General features: G+C 42.3%; 1 pseudogene; it reads left to right on the top strand.

Annotated features, from left to right (window-relative positions):
* Positions 1 to 6,537: 6,537 nt before the first annotated feature.
* LOC100354418 (interleukin enhancer-binding factor 2 pseudogene) lies at positions 6,538 to 7,586 on the top strand (annotated as a pseudogene).
* The last annotated feature ends 11,606 nt before the right edge of the window (positions 7,587 to 19,192 follow it).

The following is a 19,192-nucleotide window of genomic DNA, read 5'->3' as shown; positions in this document are numbered from 1 at the left end:
AGGATGTTGACCTGACACAACCACAATCATTGTGGACATTTGGGGAATGAATCAGTGAATAGAAGATTCTCCTTCTCCCTCTCTCTTTCTCTCTCCCCCCCCCCCGCCTCCCTCCCTCTCTGTAACTCACATAAATAAAAAATAAATATTTTTAAAAGTAAATTCCCCCCTGAATTGATAGAAAAGATTTTTTAATCATTTATAAGCTGACTTTAAAATGTGTATTTAGAAATCAAAAGAATTTAGATTAGCCAAAATAATCTTAAAAGAACAGACTTGGCAGATTTGTATCACTAAATTTAAAAACTTAGTGCAAAGCTATATAAATGAAGATAGTGGTTGATAAGAAGTAGATGAATAAATCAATGAAAATAAAAATCACTTGTTTGTTGACAAAGGTACCAGTAAAAATCAAGGGAGAAGGTCTTTTCAGCAAATGATGTTGAAACAACTGAATATATGCAGGCAGAAATCAAACCTTGATCTCTCTGACACCACACACAAACACACAAACGTCACTTCAAGGTAAGCCTTTTTGTGAAAGCTAAACTACAAGCTTTCTTGATGAAAATGTAGGAAAACATCACCTTAAACTTGGAGTAGGAAAAAAAAGTTAGTATATTAAAAGTATGACCACAAATTAAAACTTGATAAATGATGCTTTGTCAAAATTATTACTTCTGTTTATCTAAAGACATTAAATCAAAAGGCGAGTTACCATGTCTGGTTATGTTGTAGCGGGTTAAGCCGCCACCTGTTATGTCTGTAGGGCCAGCATCCCACATGGGCACCAGTTCAAGTCCCAGCTGCTCCACTTCTGATCCAGCTCCCTGTTAATGTGCCTGGGAAAGCAGAAGATGACCCAAGTGCTTAGGACCCTGTACCCATGTAGGAGACCTGGATGGAGTTCCTGGCCTAGCTCTGACAGTTGTAGTCATTTGGCATTTGGGAAGTAAACCAGATAATGAAAGATTCTCTCTCTCTCTCTCTCTCTCTCTCTCTCTCTCTCACCCTTCCTCCCTCCCTCCCTCCTTCCCTCCCTCCATTCCCCTCCCTCTCCCACTTCCTCTCCCTCTCCCTCTCTCTTTCCCAATCTTTCTCTCCCACCTCCTCTCTCTGTCTCTACCTCTCTCTCTGTAGCTCTGCCTTCCAAATAAATAAATAAATCTTCAAAAAACAAAAAGCAAGACACAGATTAGGAGAAAATATTTATGATACGTGTATTTGACAAAGGACTTAAAATAAAAATATATAAAGAACTGCTACTAATTTGATAGCAAAAGACAATGCCCCAATTTTTCAAATGGACAAAACACTTAAACTTGTATTTCATGAAAAAAGGCATTTAAATGGACAGTAAGTATATGAAAAGATGCTCACTTTCATTGGCTGTCAGAGAAATGAAAATCTAAAACCATAATCAAAGAATGCCTACCAAATAGCCTAAATTGAAAAGACTGGCAACACCAGTTCTCATGTTAGTGAGAATGTGGAAGACTATAAACTGAATGCAAGACAGGATAAAGGTTGCTTTTTTCCTCATTCAGATCTTTTGGGTGACTCAGTGAGAGGACTGAATGTGTTATTAGCACAGTAATATTCAGGGTGATGCTGTGACAGGGAGTTTCTGTAAGAGTACTGAGGTCGTGCTCATATCCTTTGCTTCTCTTCCATCCTAAAAGATCTAAACAAACAAAAAGGCTTAAAGGCAAGGATGGAAAAAGGGAAAGAGAGAAGGGAAAAGAACAGAGGAAGAAGAGAAAACAGGGGAGAGGGCACCTCTGCTAGCTAGGGCTAGTGTTAGGGTTAGGGTTAGTGTTAGGGCTATTCCTAGGGTTAGTGTTAGGGTTAGGGCTAGGTCTAAGGTTACGGTTAGGGTTAGGGTTTGCTAGGGCTATGTTTAATATTAGGGTTAGGGTTAGGGTTATGGTTAGGGCTACGGCTAGGACTAGGGTTAGTTTAGAGCTAGGGCTAGTGTTAGGGTTAGTGTTAGTGCTAGGGTTAGTGTTTGTGTAAGGGTTAGGGTTGGGTTTAGGGTTAGGCTAGGGGTTAGGTTTATCTGCCACAGATAAAAAATGGTGGAGATTCCTGGTGCTGGTCCTGGTAAACCATTTTAGCCAGACTCTCAAGGGATTGCAGAAGGACCCACACAGGAAAATGTAGGAAGGTCTCATCTTATAGACTCCTGGTTGTTTTTGATTGGTTGCTTGTTAGACTATTTTTCTTGCTAGTAATGAGCTGACCCTGTAGGACTTTCTAGCAGATTTAAGTGTAACTGAAGAGAAATAAATGTCTGGAAATTCACACACCAACATGCTCCTTGCTGCCCTGTACTTCTACATTCCCAAAGGCACAGCGTCAGTGCACGTCCTCCGGGAAGCTGCTAAGCCCCACCATCTGCATCAGTGGTCCTGGGTTTCTCATCCGCACCTGTCTCGGGCTTCCCCTTGCAAAGAAGCCACTCAGAGTTCTTGCACACTCGACATGTCTTTCAAAGCTCCCACCTTCTACAAATTCCACATGGTTTCCCCAACAATGCTGTGTGCTACTCCAAAACAAAGTCTAACAAAAGTTGGGATTCCAGTCTCATTCATGCAGATTCACATAGACAGAGCAGCTCTTTTCATCCCTGAATAGGAGAAAAAAAATGCGGGTTTCCCAGGGACTTTTCCCTTTACTGGAGACACCGCTGCTCTCCCCCACACCTTCACATTCAAATTCTTTAAGAGTTCCGTTTGATTCCAGCTTCAAATCCCATTGCTCCCAAGATGCTCGTCTCTAATTCTAGCTAGTGTTGACTTTCCCCTTCTCTGGTTGTCTGTAGCAATTAAAATGAATGAATCAGAATGTTTGACCTGGAGGGGTTGCACTGCAGTCCCACCTGCTCCCTCAGCACCTTGGGCGGCAGGTGCAGCATCACCCTCTCTTCCAGGATGGTTCCATATTTGTATGCATGAACTCATCAGCTTTCAAAACAAGCCTGAATACCTGGCAGTACTGCTCCAACTTGCATGTGAGGAAACTGAGGCTCAAAAATCTCAGTCCCCTGCCCAAGGCTGCACCACTGCTCATCCATCACTGTGCTTATCACTTTATCCTGAACGTGCTGCCTTCCATGCATGTCCCCACTGGCATCTGCACTTCTCAAAGGCAAGGACTAACTCCTGTTCATTTTTGTGTCTTCCAGCCCCTACGAGTGTGAACATACAAGCACTAAACAAACCTGCTGTGAGTAAGGTGATTGCCCAGACACAGTACTGCCCAGTTGTCCCCAAGGGTCACCCAAAAAGCTTGTCAACTTCGCATACCCTTAGGCATCCCAACTCCTGGTTCTCAAACTCCCCCCAATGTTTGTCACTTTAACAACAACCGCAGGAGACCACTGTCAGCAATTAGACTCCTGGTGTGATACCCATGCAAATCACCAGCAGATCCTGTAGAAGTGCGATTCTGATTAAGTGGAGCTAGAATGAGGCAGGAGATTCTGGCTTTTTTACAAAATAGTATTAATATTTCTGTACTGTAGATAAGAGGGGATGCTACTACATAGAAATAATGATGCAATTTCTTCGTAGTAAGTGCTATAAAAAAGAAGTGCACAACCTTAAGCAGTGAATAAGGGTCTGACCTACTCTGGAATGTCAGGGAAGATGTCTGAAGCAAGTCTCCTTTGAACTAAGCTAGTCTGAATTAACCAGGTGGAAGAGGTGGGGCAGGACTCGCCAAGCCGAGGGTCCAGTATGGATAAAGGCTCTGGAGTGGATGCAGCCTGTCCTATGTGAGCACCTCGAAGAGGGACAAAGGGAGGGGAAAAACAGAGTGGGTGGCATTTTCCAGGAACGCATGTCAACTGAGAAGAGCAAAAAGTCCAGGTAGAGTTAAAAGAACCCAGATGCTTTAAGGTTGCCATGTACTTGCCACCCAAACCACGAATAATCCCCCCAAAGCCAGAAAAATCAGGAAATCTAGAAAATCAAGATTAGAGTCACTTTAGAAAACCAACATCTCCTGAAGTCCTAACTTTGCAAACTTAAGTCTTCAAGTTTATCAAAATGTAGCTGTGCAATTTAGGTGTAAATTGAGTAATTTGGGAATAAATGAGTGCGATTAAACATTTCAAGCAACAGGAGACAAGTTACTGCTCCTAAAACCATTCTTTTCCCTCGTGGCTATGTTGCATGCCCCATAAAAATACTCTTTATGGTGTGTTTAAATCACTGGTTTCCATGCTACATAAAATCAGTTCATGATGGGCCATCGGAGAATCATGGCTGTGCTCTCGCAGCAGGGGAGTCAGCCAACAGAGGCCCCCAGACAAACTGAAGCACTCAATCCACTGGATTCAGGAAGCTACAGACGTCATTAAACTTTGCAACCCATTCACATTCTCCAGCCTGACATTCAGGAAGCTTACAATCCGCTTACGCACTCTTTAGATGAGAACAGGCGCTCTGGGAGGTCCAAAAACTGAGCCCAGGCCTGCCCTGGTCACTTGCACTTATCTCTTCTGAGCCGGAGGTTGTGGGTGGCAGCTTTGGGCATCTCTTGGTGTTCAGACCAAGGAAGAATCCATACATCACTGGAGAATGATTTCCAACGTGTAATTTGAGGACCTCCAGGGTCTCAGCGATGTTTTCAGGGTGTTCACACTCTGATTTGCCTTTTTCACTGTTTTCATTTGCACTGAAGGAGCAAAATCAGTAACAGGTAAAACTGCTGAAACCTCAGCGGAAGTCAAAGCAGGGACACCAGACTAACAGTAATGATTGTCTTGCTGACTGCCTTAAACTCACAATAAAAATAGTAATGCTGATGACGATAAGGTTTTTTTTTTTTTTGAATTTTTAAATTTATTTGAGAATCAGAGAGATGGACAGAGAGTTCTCATTCGGATGCTTTGCTACCCAAATTTTCTGGCTTATTCACAGTCTGGGGTGGCCCAAGCTGAAGCCAAGAGCCAGGAATTCAATTCACACCTCCAATATCTCCAGTAATGGTGGAGGAGCCATCACGGTTGCCTCACAGGGTGTGCATAGCAGGAAGCTGGAGTCAGGGGTGGGTACTGAACCCAGGCACTGATAAGGCATGTGAGTGTCTTAACTGGCATCACTAGGCTAAACACCTTCCGCAGTGATAAAGTTCTGAACATTTATTGAAGCCAAGTGCGTTTTAGAATGTTTTCAATGCAACTGTAAAAACCATTAACTCTGTCTAATCTTGACTTTTGAGTATTCATCTTCTATATTTCTGATAAAATATGGAAAGTATGCATAAAGTACTTCTGCTGCCTAGCAGTGTAGGATGGCTGTCTCAAGGAAACGCATTTGCGCAATCATTTCAGTTGCAAGCTGAAATAGCTGCATTTTTCATAGAACACCAGTCTTACTTGAATGATCACCAAAAGACAAATTACTATTATTCAGACTTGGTATTTGGCAGACATTTTATTGAAAATGAATGAAGTGTGCCAGTCACTTCAAACAAACAACTGACAGTGTTTGTTGCCAAGGAAAATTTAATTTTCTAAGTCTAGATTAGAATTTCAAACAGCTTCCCAATACTTAACGACTTGTGATCAGATCGGAGGCAGTCGTGGCAATAAATGTGATGATTTCAGATTGCATGATGGAAAGTGTCAGCAATTGGGGATCTGTATAGCTTAGTAAGCCAATATTTTCCAAACAACCAGCACATACTGTTCAAGACCATACAAGGGTAAAAAAATCCATTCAAACTACAAGATAGACCAAAATTTCAATAGAACAGAATACAAAAGCATTGCCACTGTAAGGCAGCCGAGCTTCCTGTGTTCTTTTGCACACTGTTAGGGATGAGGCTCTAAATTGTTAACTCTAGGCAATGCTAAATTGTCTCAAATTTCGTTCTGCATTTGGGGCCAGGATGCCAATTTTGTAGGAGCTAAATTTGGATTCACGTGTCTTATTCACAATCTCAAGAGTCATGCTCTTTGATGTGTTTCCCAACTGGATTTGGACTGTTTAATTACTTATGGAGGCTCCATCTCCCCTAAGAGAGAGTTTCTTCAGCCAAAGCAAATCTGTAAACGAGATCCCCCTGAAACAGTCATGACCAGAGGTCTCCTGGAACTCACCAGCAGGGCTGCACTAATCATTTATGGCCAGCATCTGTTCTGGTAAGACTCGGTCGCACAGGTTTAATTCATTCATTCAATGATTTACTGAGCTTCTACCATGTGCCAGGCAAGAGCAGATCCGCTATGAAGTCAATCAAGTGTGGTCTTCTGGGCTTATTGGGACAGGCCCCTCCCAACCTTTTATGCAGTCACAGGTGTTTGTAAAGGCCACCAAAGAGATACTTGATCCTTACTAGGGTAGACCCACCATCTCCACGCTATCTTTCCCTCATTCTTCACTGGCCTTCACGTTGATTGATGTGGGAGTGGTTGCAGAATTTTGCAGATCCCCTTAGGCTCAAACATGGTTTAGAGTGATATACTGATGTGGCTTCAGTCACTTCCATATATGGCTACATTGTGGTTAGCTGTGCCAGAAAGGAATGACTTCTAGAAATACTCCTACTGCCCACTATCCCAGCCCTCTTAGAGTCAGGATACTAGTAAGTCCAGGGTCAGAAATATCTATCAAGATAGACAGATACCCTTCTGTGGTGACAAAAATAAACAATGTGATTGACAATTTGATTGTATCTCCAGGGACATTTGAAGTGCAAATTGAAGAAGTCCGGCAGGCATGATCTTATATAAAGGGAACCATGACTACAGGACACAATGTGGCTGACCCGGTGGTGATATTCAAGATCCTGCCAACATTGGAAGCTGTTACTGACCTGGGGAACAAAGTCGTGGAAAGCCTGAGAGCACAGAATCCTTTGGAAGTTTTGACCACGCTGACCAATGAAATTGGCTTTGAAATCAGTTCTTCGGGTGCCACGGTGAAGATTCTGATTACCACAGTGCTGCCTAATCTCCGAAAACTGAACCCAGAATTCCACTTGGATATCAAGGTGTTGCAGAGTGCCTTAGCAACCATCCGACACGCCCTCTGGTTTGAGGAAAATGCCTCTCAGTCCACTAAGTTCTCATTAGACTGCTGAAGGACTTGAGGATTCGTTTTCCCAGCTTTGAGCCCCTCACACCCTGGATCCTTGATCTGCTTGGGCACTGCGCCATGATAAACAACCCCATGAGACAGCCTCCGGCCCTAAACGTGGCATACAGGCGATGCTTGCAGATTCTGGCTGCAGGACTGTTCCTTCCAGGTTCCGTGGGTATCACTGACCCCTGTGAGAGTGGCAACTTCAGAGTGCACACAGTCCTGACCCTGGAGCAGCAGGACATGGTGCGCTACACAGCTCAGACTCTGGTGTGAATGCTCTCGCCCGGGGGCTCTACGAAGATCCTCGGCCAGGAGGGGGACACGAGCTATCTTGCTTCTGAAATGTCTACCTGGGACGGAGCGATAGTGACTCCTTCAGAAAAGGCTTATGAGAAGCCACCAGAGAAGAAGGAAGGTGAGGAAGAGGAGGAGAACACCAAAGAACCACCTCAAGGAGAGGAAGAGGAACGCATGGAGACTCAGGAGTGACCTGCCCTTTCCTACCCAGCAGGAACACTGGAGCCTCTGCTAGCCATGGCTGGGCTCCATCGTGGGGTTTCTATGGGGTAGGGGAGCAGCCAGAAGGAGAAGGAAATGCCATTCCATTGGGGTTTGATATTGGCTTAGCAGGCAGAAGTGTTCCATTAATGACCTGTGCCATCCATCTATAATAAAGCAGGATACCAACATTTCTTCCTAGTACTTAGAGTCCCCAACTCCTGAAACCCCTCTGAACCAGTACCTTTGTTGAAATGCTGTGAACTGTTAGTGTCTGGGAATTTTTTTTTTTTCTAAGAAAAACGATTGAAGTACTTTCTAGTAAAAAAAGATAGATAGATAGATAGATAGATAGATAGATAGATAGATATTCTCATGGAGCTGGCACTGTGACATAGCGGGTAAAGTCACTGCTTGCAGTGCCAGTATCCCATATGGAGCCAGTTGCTCCACTTCCAATCCAGCTCTCTGCTATGGCCTGGGAAAGCAGTGGAAGATGGCCCAAGTGTTTGGGCCCCTGCACCCAAGTAGGAGGCCCGGAAGAAGCTCCTGGCTCCTGGCTTCGGATTGGCACAAGTCCGGCCATTGCAGCCACTTGGAGATGGAAGTTTGCTCTTTACCTCTCCCTCTCACTCTCTCTCTCTCTCTCTCTCTCTCTCTTTCTCTCTCTCTTTCAAACTAATAAATAAATATTCTTAAAAGATATATATATATATATATATTAATTATTTGCTCCTGTGGTGGCTGGCATCAAAAATATGGAGACAAAACAAAATGGAGCCAGTGCCATGGCTCACTAGGATAATCCTCTGCCTGTGGCGCCAGCACACTGGGTTCTAGTCCCGGTCGGGGCACCGGATTCTGTCCCAATTGGCCCTCTTCCAGGCCAGCTCTCTGCTGTGGTCCGGTAGTGCAGTAGAGGATGGCCCAAGTGCTTGGGCCCTGCACCCGCATGGGAGACCAGGAGGGGCACCTGACTCCTGGCTTCGGATCAGCGCGGTGCGCTGGCCGCAGCGCGCCGGCCGCAGCGGCCACTGGGGGGTGAACCAACGGAAAAAGGAAGACCTTTCTCTCTGTCTATCTCTCACTGTCCACTCTGCCTGTCAAAAAAAAAAAAAAAAAAAAAAAAAGAAGAAGAAGAAGAAGAAAAAATGGAAAAGTAAGTTGGCAGAAAATTCATCCTCATTTTGTAACTCACACGTGAGAGAAATTTGATGGAGAGCTTCCCAAGTCTGACAAGGCCAATAACAGATTGTGAAGCTGAAAGAAACAGTCTTGAAACATCATCAACAGAAAAGCAAATTTCAGTCAACCGTAGTAGGGAGAAGACTGAATGGTCTTTATATTTTCTCTGTGAAAAACACTGTAAAATTGTCTGTTTATTACCTACAGAGGCATGTGCAGGAATTTCTCAGGTAGCAAATTTGTATATTTTTCCTTATAGTTCTGTCAAATTTAACTTTATATATCATTGAGACTATGTTATTAAATATACACAAATTAAAAATGTACATCTTCCTGGAAAACTGAGCTTTTATTACAAAATGTCCCTTTTTAATAGATGTTACTCTTTTTAAAGATAAAATACATATCTGAAGTTTGACTTCTAAAATCCACTTTGACGCTCTTTGCTATAATTTTTATTTGTTTTTATTTTATTTGAAAGGCAGAGAGACAAAAAGTCAGAGACACACATGCAGAGATCATCTGTCTGCTAGTTCACTGCCCAAATGACAACAACAGTTGGGGCCAGGCCAGCTCCAGGAACTCGATCCAGTCTCCCTGATGGGTGGCAGGGACTCAAGCCCTTGAGCCGTCACCTGCTACCTCTCAGGACTCACAGCAGCAGGAGGCTGGAATCAGAAGTGGAGCTGGGACCTGAACCCAGGCACTCTGATATGGGATGCAGGCATTCTACCTTTTGTGTTCCTTTCTCACTTTTTTTTAAAACTTTCTTTCCTTCATCCATAGCAGTTGAATTTGTTTTTAACTTTTACTCTATAGCATATCCATTGGCATGGAAGTTACATACACTTTTATAGCTATTCCAGGGGTTAATCTAGAAAACACAATATGCAGCCTTCATTTATTTAAGTCTCAGATTACCCACTTCCAGGATAATGCAGTTCTTACAATGGGTTAACATCTTTCCAACTCATTGCTGTTGAATATTTTATTTTATTGTGGTAAGAACACTTAACATGAGATCTACTCTCTTAAAATTTTTGAAGTGCACAATACAATGGTGTTTACTGTAAGTGCAATGTTGTACAGCAAATGTCTAAAGCATACATGTCTTGCTTGATTGAAACTGTATGCCCATTGATTAGCACTTCCCCATGTTGAGTGTGCACATGATTTTAATATTCATTAAATATTTAATATTTGTTAAATATAATATGTATTATTTATTTGCCTTCTGTCTGGAGAATACTCTTGTATTTCCCTTAGAGTACATGCAAAATTCTCTCATTTTTGTTTTTTGAAAATGTCTTTATTTTGCCTTCATTGCACAAAATATTTTCATTTGATATCGTATTCTTCATTAGCAGACTGCTTTTCTCTCTTTGAAGCTCTTTGAAGCTGTGATTCCTTTGTCTCTAGAGTCCACTGTTTCTGTGTGATAGTTGGCTGTCGGTCTTACTTTTGCTCCTTCAAAGGAAATGGGATCTTTTTGTCTGGTTGCTTTTAAGAATTCATCTTTGAGGGAGGAGATGTACAGTTTGGCACACACTCACTCGGACTTATCCCTAATGGTAGAGCTAGAAATGTGCCAAGGGAGGGACCGGAGGGGCTCGCGCCATGGCTCACTTGGTTAATCCTCCACCTGCAGTGCCAGCATCCCATATGGACACTGGGTTCTAGTCCCGGTTGCTCCTCTTCCAGTCCAGCTCTCTGCTGTGGCCTGGGAAGGGCAGTGGAGGATGGCCCAAGTGTTTGGGCCTCTGCACCCCATAGGAGACCAGAAAGAAGAACCTTGCTCTTGGCTTCAGATTGGCGCAGCACCAGCCCTAGTGGCCATTTGGAGAGTGAACCAACCAAGTAAGACCTTTCTCTCTGTCTCTCTCTCACACTGTCTATAACTCTACCTGTCAAATAAAAAAAAAAAAGAAAAGAAACGTGCCAGGGGATTCCAATTCAATCCTATCAAGGTGGCATGTACCAATGCCATCTTACTTGTTAAAGTGATCAGTTTAAGTTCATAATTGATCAAGAAGATAGGATTAAGTGTCAAAGGGATTACATAAATAAGACCAGTGTATGCAAATAATAATTGATAGAATTAAAAAGGAGAGAATGATCCTACATGGGAAGCAGGATACACAGCAGACTCATAGAATGGCAAATGCCCTAAACAGCACTCTGGCCGCAGAATCAGCACTTAAGGCATTCGAATCTGGCTAAAAAGCCCATGAGAGTTTCACAGGCGTGGAAAGCCAAGACACTGTGGCCAAAAAATAAAAATAAAAAATGACCTAAATTAAAGATCTCTTTGAGTGAGATCCCAGCAAAAAGAACGGGCCATCAAAGAAGGAGGTACCTTCCTCTGAAGGGAAGAGAGAACTTCCACTTTGACTATAGTCTTGTCTAAATAAGATCAGAGTTGGTGAACTCAAGAGGCTTCCATAGCCTTGGCAGCTCATGACAAGAGCCTCAGGTGATTACTGATGTCATAAATAAGAGTGTCAATTGTTAAATCAACAACAGGAGTCACTGTGCACCTACTCCCCATGTAGGATCTCTGTCCTTAAGGTGTTGTACTATGCAAATTAATGGTAAAACTACTACTCAAACAGTACTCTATAGTTTGTGTGTCTGTGTGGGTGCAGTCTGTTGAAATCTTTACTCTGTATATACTAAGTTGATCTTCTTTATATAAAGATAATTGAAAATGAATCTTGATGAATGGGACGGGAGAGGGAGTGGGAGATGGGATGGTTTGCGGGTGGGAGGGTGGTTATAGGGGGAAAAACTGCTATAATTCAAAAGTTGTACTTTGGAAATTTATATTTATTAAATAAATGTTGAAAATTTTAAAAAAAGAATTCATCTTTGATCTGAATTTTAACAAAACATATACAAAGTATCTAGGTGCATTTTTCTTTGTATCTATTCCGTAGATTTTTTAAGGACTTCTTGATTCATGTTTTGATGTCTTTAATAAGTTTTGGAACTTTGAGTTATTGTTTATTCAAATATCACACTTCTTTCTCCATTTCAGATGGGCTCCCATTTATTATAAATTAGCCCTTCCTACAGTTTCATTTAAGGCTCTTCCTTCTGGTTTATTCATTCTGTGCATCTTCTTTTTTCATCCTCAATATTTTCCTCTAAGCAATCTTCAAATTTACAATTTTTCTTTTCATTTTCTAATATGCTAGTAAATTCCATCTACTGAATTCTTAATTTTATATATTGATGTTAAATCAACAACAGGAGTCACTGTACACATACTCCCCATATAGGTTCTCTGTCCTTAACATGTTTTACTTTGAGAATTAGTGGTAAAAACTAGTCTTCAAACAGTACTTTATACTTTGTGTGTTTGTGTGGGTGCAAACTGTTAAAATCTTTACTTAGTATATACTAAGTTGATCTGCTGTATATAAAGATAACTAAAAATGAATCTTAATTAAGAATGGGATGGGAGAGGGAGAAGGAGATGGGATGGTTTACGGGTGGGAGGGTAGTTATGGGGGGAAAACTGCTAAATCCAGAAGTTGTATTTTCGAAACTTATATGTATTAAATAAAAGTTTTCTCTTTTTTTCTTTTTTATTATTTTTTTGACAGGCAGAGTGGACAGTGAGAGAGAGACAGAGAGAAAGATCTTCCTTTTCCGTTGGTTCACCCCGCAATGGCCACTGTGACCGGTGCACTGCGCTGATCTGAAGCCAGGAGCCAGGTTCTTCTCCTGGTCTCCCATGCAGGTGCAGGGCCCAAGGACTTGACCCATCCTCCACTGCACTCCTGGGCCACAGCAGAAAGCTGGACAGGAAGAGGAGCCACCAGAACAGAATCTGGCACCGCCCAGTGTGCCGGCACCGCAAGCGAAGGATTAGCCTATTGAGCCACAGCGCCAGCCATAAATAAAAGTTTTCTTACAAAATTTATATATTAAATTTTTCAGTTTTAGAATTTCTATTTGGTTTCCAAATAGTTTGCAGTATTCTGCTAACATTCTAAGTTATGTTTTTTATCCTCTTGACCATAAGTGTGACTATTTAAAATCAACTGGGTGGAAAGAACAGGTCATCAAAGAAGGAGGTACCTTTCTCTGAAGGGAGGAGAGAACTTCCATTCTGACTACAACCTTGCCTAACTATGATCAGAGTCGGTGAACTCAAAAGGCTTCCATAGCCTTGGCAGCTCATGACAAGAGCCTAGAGTTATTACTGATGCCATAAACAAGAGTGTCAAATTGTTAAGTCAACAACAGTGGTCACTGTGCACCTAGTCCTCATGTGGGATCTCTGTCCTTAATGTGCGGTACATTGTGATTTAATGCTATAACTAGTACTCAAACAGTATTTTTCACTTTATGTTTCTATGTGTGTGCAAACTCTTGAAATCTTTACTTAATATATGCTAAACTGATCTTCTGTATATGAAGAGAATTGAAAATGAATCTTGATATGAATGGAAGGGGAGAGGGAGCAGGAAAGGGGAGGGTTGCGGGTAGGAGGGAAGGTATGGGGGGAAGCCATTGTACTCCATAAGCTGTACTTTGGAAATTTATATTCATTAAATAAAAGTTTAAAAAAAAAAAAAGAAAAAATAAATAAAATCAACTTGGGGAGGGGGGGCGGCAGCACTGTGGCACAGCAGGTTAATGCTCCGGCCTGTAGTGCCAGCATCCTATATGGTCACCAGTTTTAGTCCCGGCTGCTCCACTTCCGATCCAACTCTCTGCTGTAGCCTGGGAAAGCAGTGGAAGATGGCCCAAGTACTTGGGCCCCTTCACCCACTTGGGAGACCTGGAAGAAGCTCCTGGCTCCTGGCTTCGGATCAGCACAGCTCCAGTCATTGCAGTCAGTTGGGGAGTGAACCATCAGATAGAAGACCTCTCTGTACCTCTTCTCTCTCTGTCTCTCTGTGTAACTCTGACTTTCAAATAAATAAATAAACCTTAAAAAAATCAACTGTGGGGAGTTCCTAGATGGCAGAATAGCAACAGAATGGTCTGATTTATGCTGGGCGAAATTAAATTTTAAAAAGGGGTAGCCTGCACTGTGGCATAGCGGGTAAAGCTGCTGCCTGCAGTGCCGGCATCCAGTATGGGTTCCAGTTCAAGTCCTGGCTGCTCCACTTCTGATCCAGCTCTCTGCTATGCCTGGGAAAGCAATGGAAGATAGCCCAAGTCCTTGGGCCCCTGAACCCATGTGGGAGACCTGGAAGAAGCTCCTGGCTCCTAGCTTCAGATCGGCACAGCTGCAGCCAACAGGGGAGTGAACCAGTGGATGGGAGAGTTTCTCTCTCTCTCTCTCTCTCTCTCTCTCTCTCTCTCTCTCTCCTTCTATGTACTCCGACTTTCAAATAAATAATAAGTAAATATTTTAAAAATATTTTAAAAAGGGGAAAAAGTACACTCTCAGGGTAAATCTGTGGGGGAACTGCAGTGAGAGATCCAGGGAAAGCAGTAGAAGTGGTCTGCACCCATGCTGAAAGAGCAGACAAGCAACAAAAGATCCACCAGCTTGGATCACCCCTGCCCCACCCCCGGCAAACCAGGTGACAGCGGACAGGTCTACTGTGCTGCTGATACAGCGGGAGGGAGAGCTTGGTGAACTGCACCTTTTAGAGTTCCAATCAAATCCCCCAAGATAGCAGACGATAGATCACAAACTGGGACGGAGGTGGATAGAGCAGGAAGGTGGTGTGCCTCTCTCCCTAACCTCCTCCTTGCTACAGCAGAGACCTACAACCAGAGGTGGGAGGGCTGGCACCATTTTTGGACACTGGCAGATAGTGGCCACCCCAACTCCTGTGCATACACCCAGCAAATACTGGGGTCACCCTCCGCCCAGTCTGCAAGGGCAACCACACCAATTCAGAAGAAATCGAGGAGGAGGGCTTCCACTGCACCAGTTGCATCATGCCAGTTGCCTTGCAATGGGAGGGGAGGGAAGCTGCCCCTGTGGAGGAGAAGTGCCACCCTTGGGACACTTCTACACGCCAAACACAATTGTGAAGTGGCCAGGGCTGCAGTGGGTGGGTACTTTGTACACCACAGATATAACCAAAGAGAAAAACTCATGTTCCTCGTTGACATCAAAATTGGTTGGGAAGACCAGACTTGATCCAGCAGTCTGGAACACACACAGACAGTGGCCTTGGGAACACCTTAGTTTCGTTGCAGATAGGACTATCAAGGGGGGTAGAGTAACCCAACTGGCAATCTACAGCCCTGAGAGCCCTGGGAGCTGGGACTAAGAAAACAGTGACTACCTAAGAGCAGAGTGTGACTAGGTTCTGGGCAACCGCAGAGTGCTTCTCCACACTCTCCGAAATCCTCAGTGGACTAGAGCAGTTCACAGTAGAGGGAAAGTGCTCACAGGAGAGACTCCTCAGATCATATGTGCAGCTCATAAAGTGGTGCTGATGAGTGCTGAGCACACTGGGTATTAGCATCAGCGTTTTCTTCAGCTGGGAGGAGAAGGATTGGTCACACCAACAGAGGTGACCATTCCTCTCCATCCTGTTAACCAGAGGAGAGCTACCAACCCAACTTGGGTGTTACCCTGAATACCTGCCCCATCCTGGAGCACTGAACAGAGCACCCTGGCCATACTCAGCACATACCTCTTGGTATTCTCTGAAAGTGTAGAAGTCCTACTAAGCCACAGATGCACAGATCAAAGATAAAAGCCATCAGACAAAAAAAAATTCTACAAGTGCCTCAAAATAAAGGCAAAAATTCAAGAAATAAAAATAAGGAAGACATTATGAGCCCCTCACAGGAGCACTACAACATTTCAATATTAGAATTTGAAGATGGAGAGATTGAGAAAATGCCAGAAATAGAATTCAAAAAATTAATCATCAGATTACTCAAAAGCAATCAGAAGCAAATTCATGAACTACAGAAAACTATATATGACATGAATAAAAATTTTTCCCAACAAATTGAGATTTTAAAGAGAAATCAAAATGAAGTACTAGAAATGAAGAATGCAATAGATTAAATTAAAGAATGCAGTAGAAAGTCTTAACAAAAGAGTTGGTGGGACAGAAGAAAAAATATCTGAGCTAAAAGACAAATTTCTGGAAATCTTATAGTCAGACAAAAAACAAGAAGAAGAAATAGAAAACAGTGTTGGAGATATATGGAGTACTATCAAAAGATCCAACATATGGGTTTTAGGAGTTCCTAAAGGTATGGAAAGAGAGAGAAGGGACTACAAGGCCTACTTAGTGAAATAATTACAGAAAACTTCCCTAACTTGGAGAAAGAAAGGAATGTCCAAGTACAGGAAATGCACAGAACTCCTAATAGATATGACCAAAATAGATCTTCACCATGACACATATTAATCAAACTTTCCACAATAAAGCATAAAGAAAAGATTCTAAAGTGCACATGAGAGAGACACCAGATAATTTCCCTGGGGTCTCCAATTAGACTCACAGCTGACTTCTCATCAGAAACCCCACAGGCTAAAAGACAATGGCAAGATATAATCCAAATCTTAAGAGAAAAAAAAAACTGTCAACCAAGATACTGTACCTTGTAAAGCTCTCATTTATAAATGAAGATGAAATAAAGACCTTCAGTAACAAACAAAAATCAAAAGAATTTTGTCACCACTTGTCCAGCTCTACAAAAGATGCTTAAGGATGTGCTACACAAAGGAACACAATAAGAAAGCCATCATCATGAAAGAATGCGAAGACAGAAAACCCCCCAGTAAAAGTACAAAAGAAATCCAAACAAAATGATAAGAACATTCACAGAAAAATGTCAGGGCCAAGTGCTTACTTATCAATAGTTACTCTGAATGTAAATGACCTCAACTCTCCAGTTAAAAGATACAGATCATCCAAGGCTCTTGTTATGAGCTGCCAAAGCTATGGAAGCCTTTTGAGTCCACAAACTCCGTCAGTATTTAGACAGAGCAATAAACAAAGTGGAAGTTCTCTCCTCCCTTCATAAGATATGGAGATAACCCAGATGTCCATTAACTGAGGACTGGATAAAAAAAAAAATTACAGTATGGCACCAGCACTGTGGCTCAGCAGGTTAAAGCCCCAGCCTGCAGTGCTGGCATCCCATATTGGCACCAGTTCAAGTCCCAGCTGCTCCTCTTCTGATCCAGCACTCTGCTGTGGCCTGGGAAAGCAGTAGAAGATGACCCAAGTCCTTGGGTGTCTACACTCGCATAGGAGACCCAGAAGAAGCTCCTGTCTCCTGGCTTCAGATCATCTCAACTCTGGCCGTTGCAGTCATTTAGGGAGTGAACCAATGGAATAGAAGACCTCTCTCTCTCTCTGACTCTACTTCTCTCTCTGTAACTCTTTCATATAAATAAAATAAATCTTTAAAAAGGAAATTATGGTATATATACACTATGGAATAATACAGTGGTTAAAAAAATTAAATCCTTTCATTTGCAAGAAAATGGATGCAGCTAGAAACCATTATACTAGTGAAATAAGCCAGTCACAAACACAAATACCTTATGGTTCTCTCCTATCTGTGGTAACTAATAGAGTACCTAAAATGTAATCTATAAGAGGAAATTGGGGGCTGGTGCTGTAGTGCAGCAGGTAAAGCCACCACCTGCAGTACCAGCATCCCATATGGGCTGCATTCAAGTCCCAGCTGCTCCACTTCTGATCCAGCTCTCTGCTTTGGCCTTGGAAAGCAGTAAAAGATGGCCCAAGCCTTTGGGCCCCTGCACCCACGTGGGAGACCCAGAAGAAGTTCCTGGCTCCTGGCTTTGGATCAGTGCAGCTCCAGCCATTGCAGTCAGTTGGGGAGTGAACCAGTGGATGGAAGACCTCTCTCTCTCTCTCTGCCTCTCCTCTGTGTGTAACTATGACTTTCAAATAAATAAATAAATCTTTAAAAAAAAGTGAAACTGACACTTTGAACCGCCTGTGCCTTGACTGTCAAGGAACATTTTTTTGTTTGTTTATTAGTTTGTCTGTTTGCTTTTTCTTGTCCTTTTTCTTTTTTCTTCATACTAATCAGTAAACTCTCTACTTAGTGTAGGTTTAATTTTATGAGTGTAAAAATTATCTGAAAAAATTATCTCTGTAAACAGTAAGAATGGAAAAGGAAGAGGGAGGAGAAAGAAGGGCAGGAGTATGGGGGGTGGGGAAGAAATAATCATAATTTTCCCAAATCTGTATATATTAAATGCATGAAGTTCTATTTCTTATGCAAAATGAACTAATTTTTAAAAAGTCTGTTAAATGCATAAACATTGCATTATTAAAAAATTAACTATAGGTCTGTTACTTCTACTGTTACTCATTCATTCTGTCTTATTTCTTTATAGGACCATTTTTTTAAAAACTTTTATTTAATGAATATAAATTTCCAAAGTACAGCTTCTGGATTACCGTGGCTTCCCCCCCATAATGTCGCTCCCACCCGCAACCCTCCCCTTTCCCACTCCCTCTCCCCTTCCATTCACATCAAGATTCATTTTCGATTCTCTTTATATACAGAAGATCAGTTTAGCATACATTAAGTAAAGATTTCAATACTTTGCTCCCATACAGAAACATAAAGTGAAAAATACTGTTTGAGTACTAGTTATAGCATTAAATCTCAATGTACAGCACACTAAGGACAAAGATCCTACATGAGGAGTAAGTGCACAGTGACTCCTGTTGTTGACTTAACAAATTGACACTCTTGTTTATGGCATCAGTAATCACCCTAGGCTCTTGTATAGGACCATTTTTTTTTAATTTATTTGATAGGTAGTTATAGACAGTGAGAGACAGAGAGAAAGTTCTTACATCCGCTGGTTCACTCCCCAAATGGCCGCAATGGCCGGAGCTGTGCTGATCCGAAGCCAGGAGCCAGATGCCTCTTCCCGGTCTCCCATGCTGGTGCCCCTGATGCACTTCTTGTAAATCTGTTTGTACAATCAATTTGAGGTCTAAGATGATCCATTCTTCTCCAGAGAGGATCATGTTTGCCATTGCCAGCTACCTGAAGAATTACTACTCCAGAGTCACATTAATCCAGTTTCAGGGGTTGAAATGTTTCAAAGCTGAGCCCAAGTCCCTGAGAGGACCTGTTTCTGATTCATCCTTTCTCCCAGGGTATATCCATTCAGGATCCCACTTCAGGGTCCCACCCAGACTTAAAGGCGTTTACTGAGATGATTACATCAAGTTCATTTTGTCTAAGAAGTGCATTTTCTTTTTTTAAAGAATTTTTAGAACATAAATGCATGCACTTGCTTGATATACATTCTTGGGTTTGTGATCTGTAATTATCTTTGCATCATCAATACCTAGGACTGTGACTAGTATGCAATGGAGACCAATGAATGTGTGCAGCAAGACTAACGGGAGCAATGCCTGCCTCAAAATCTTAAATGCTTTCCTTGCTTTTACAAAAATCATTTTATGCCT

This window comes from Oryctolagus cuniculus, chromosome 6 (assembly GCF_051225735.1).
Source record: "Oryctolagus cuniculus isolate XC-2025 breed Fujian yellow rabbit chromosome 6, ASM5122573v1, whole genome shotgun sequence".
In the NCBI taxonomy this organism is placed as follows: domain Eukaryota; kingdom Metazoa; phylum Chordata; class Mammalia; order Lagomorpha; family Leporidae; genus Oryctolagus; species Oryctolagus cuniculus.
The sequence above is the reverse complement of the archived record's forward strand: the minus strand, read 5'-3'. Positions and strand labels throughout refer to the sequence as shown.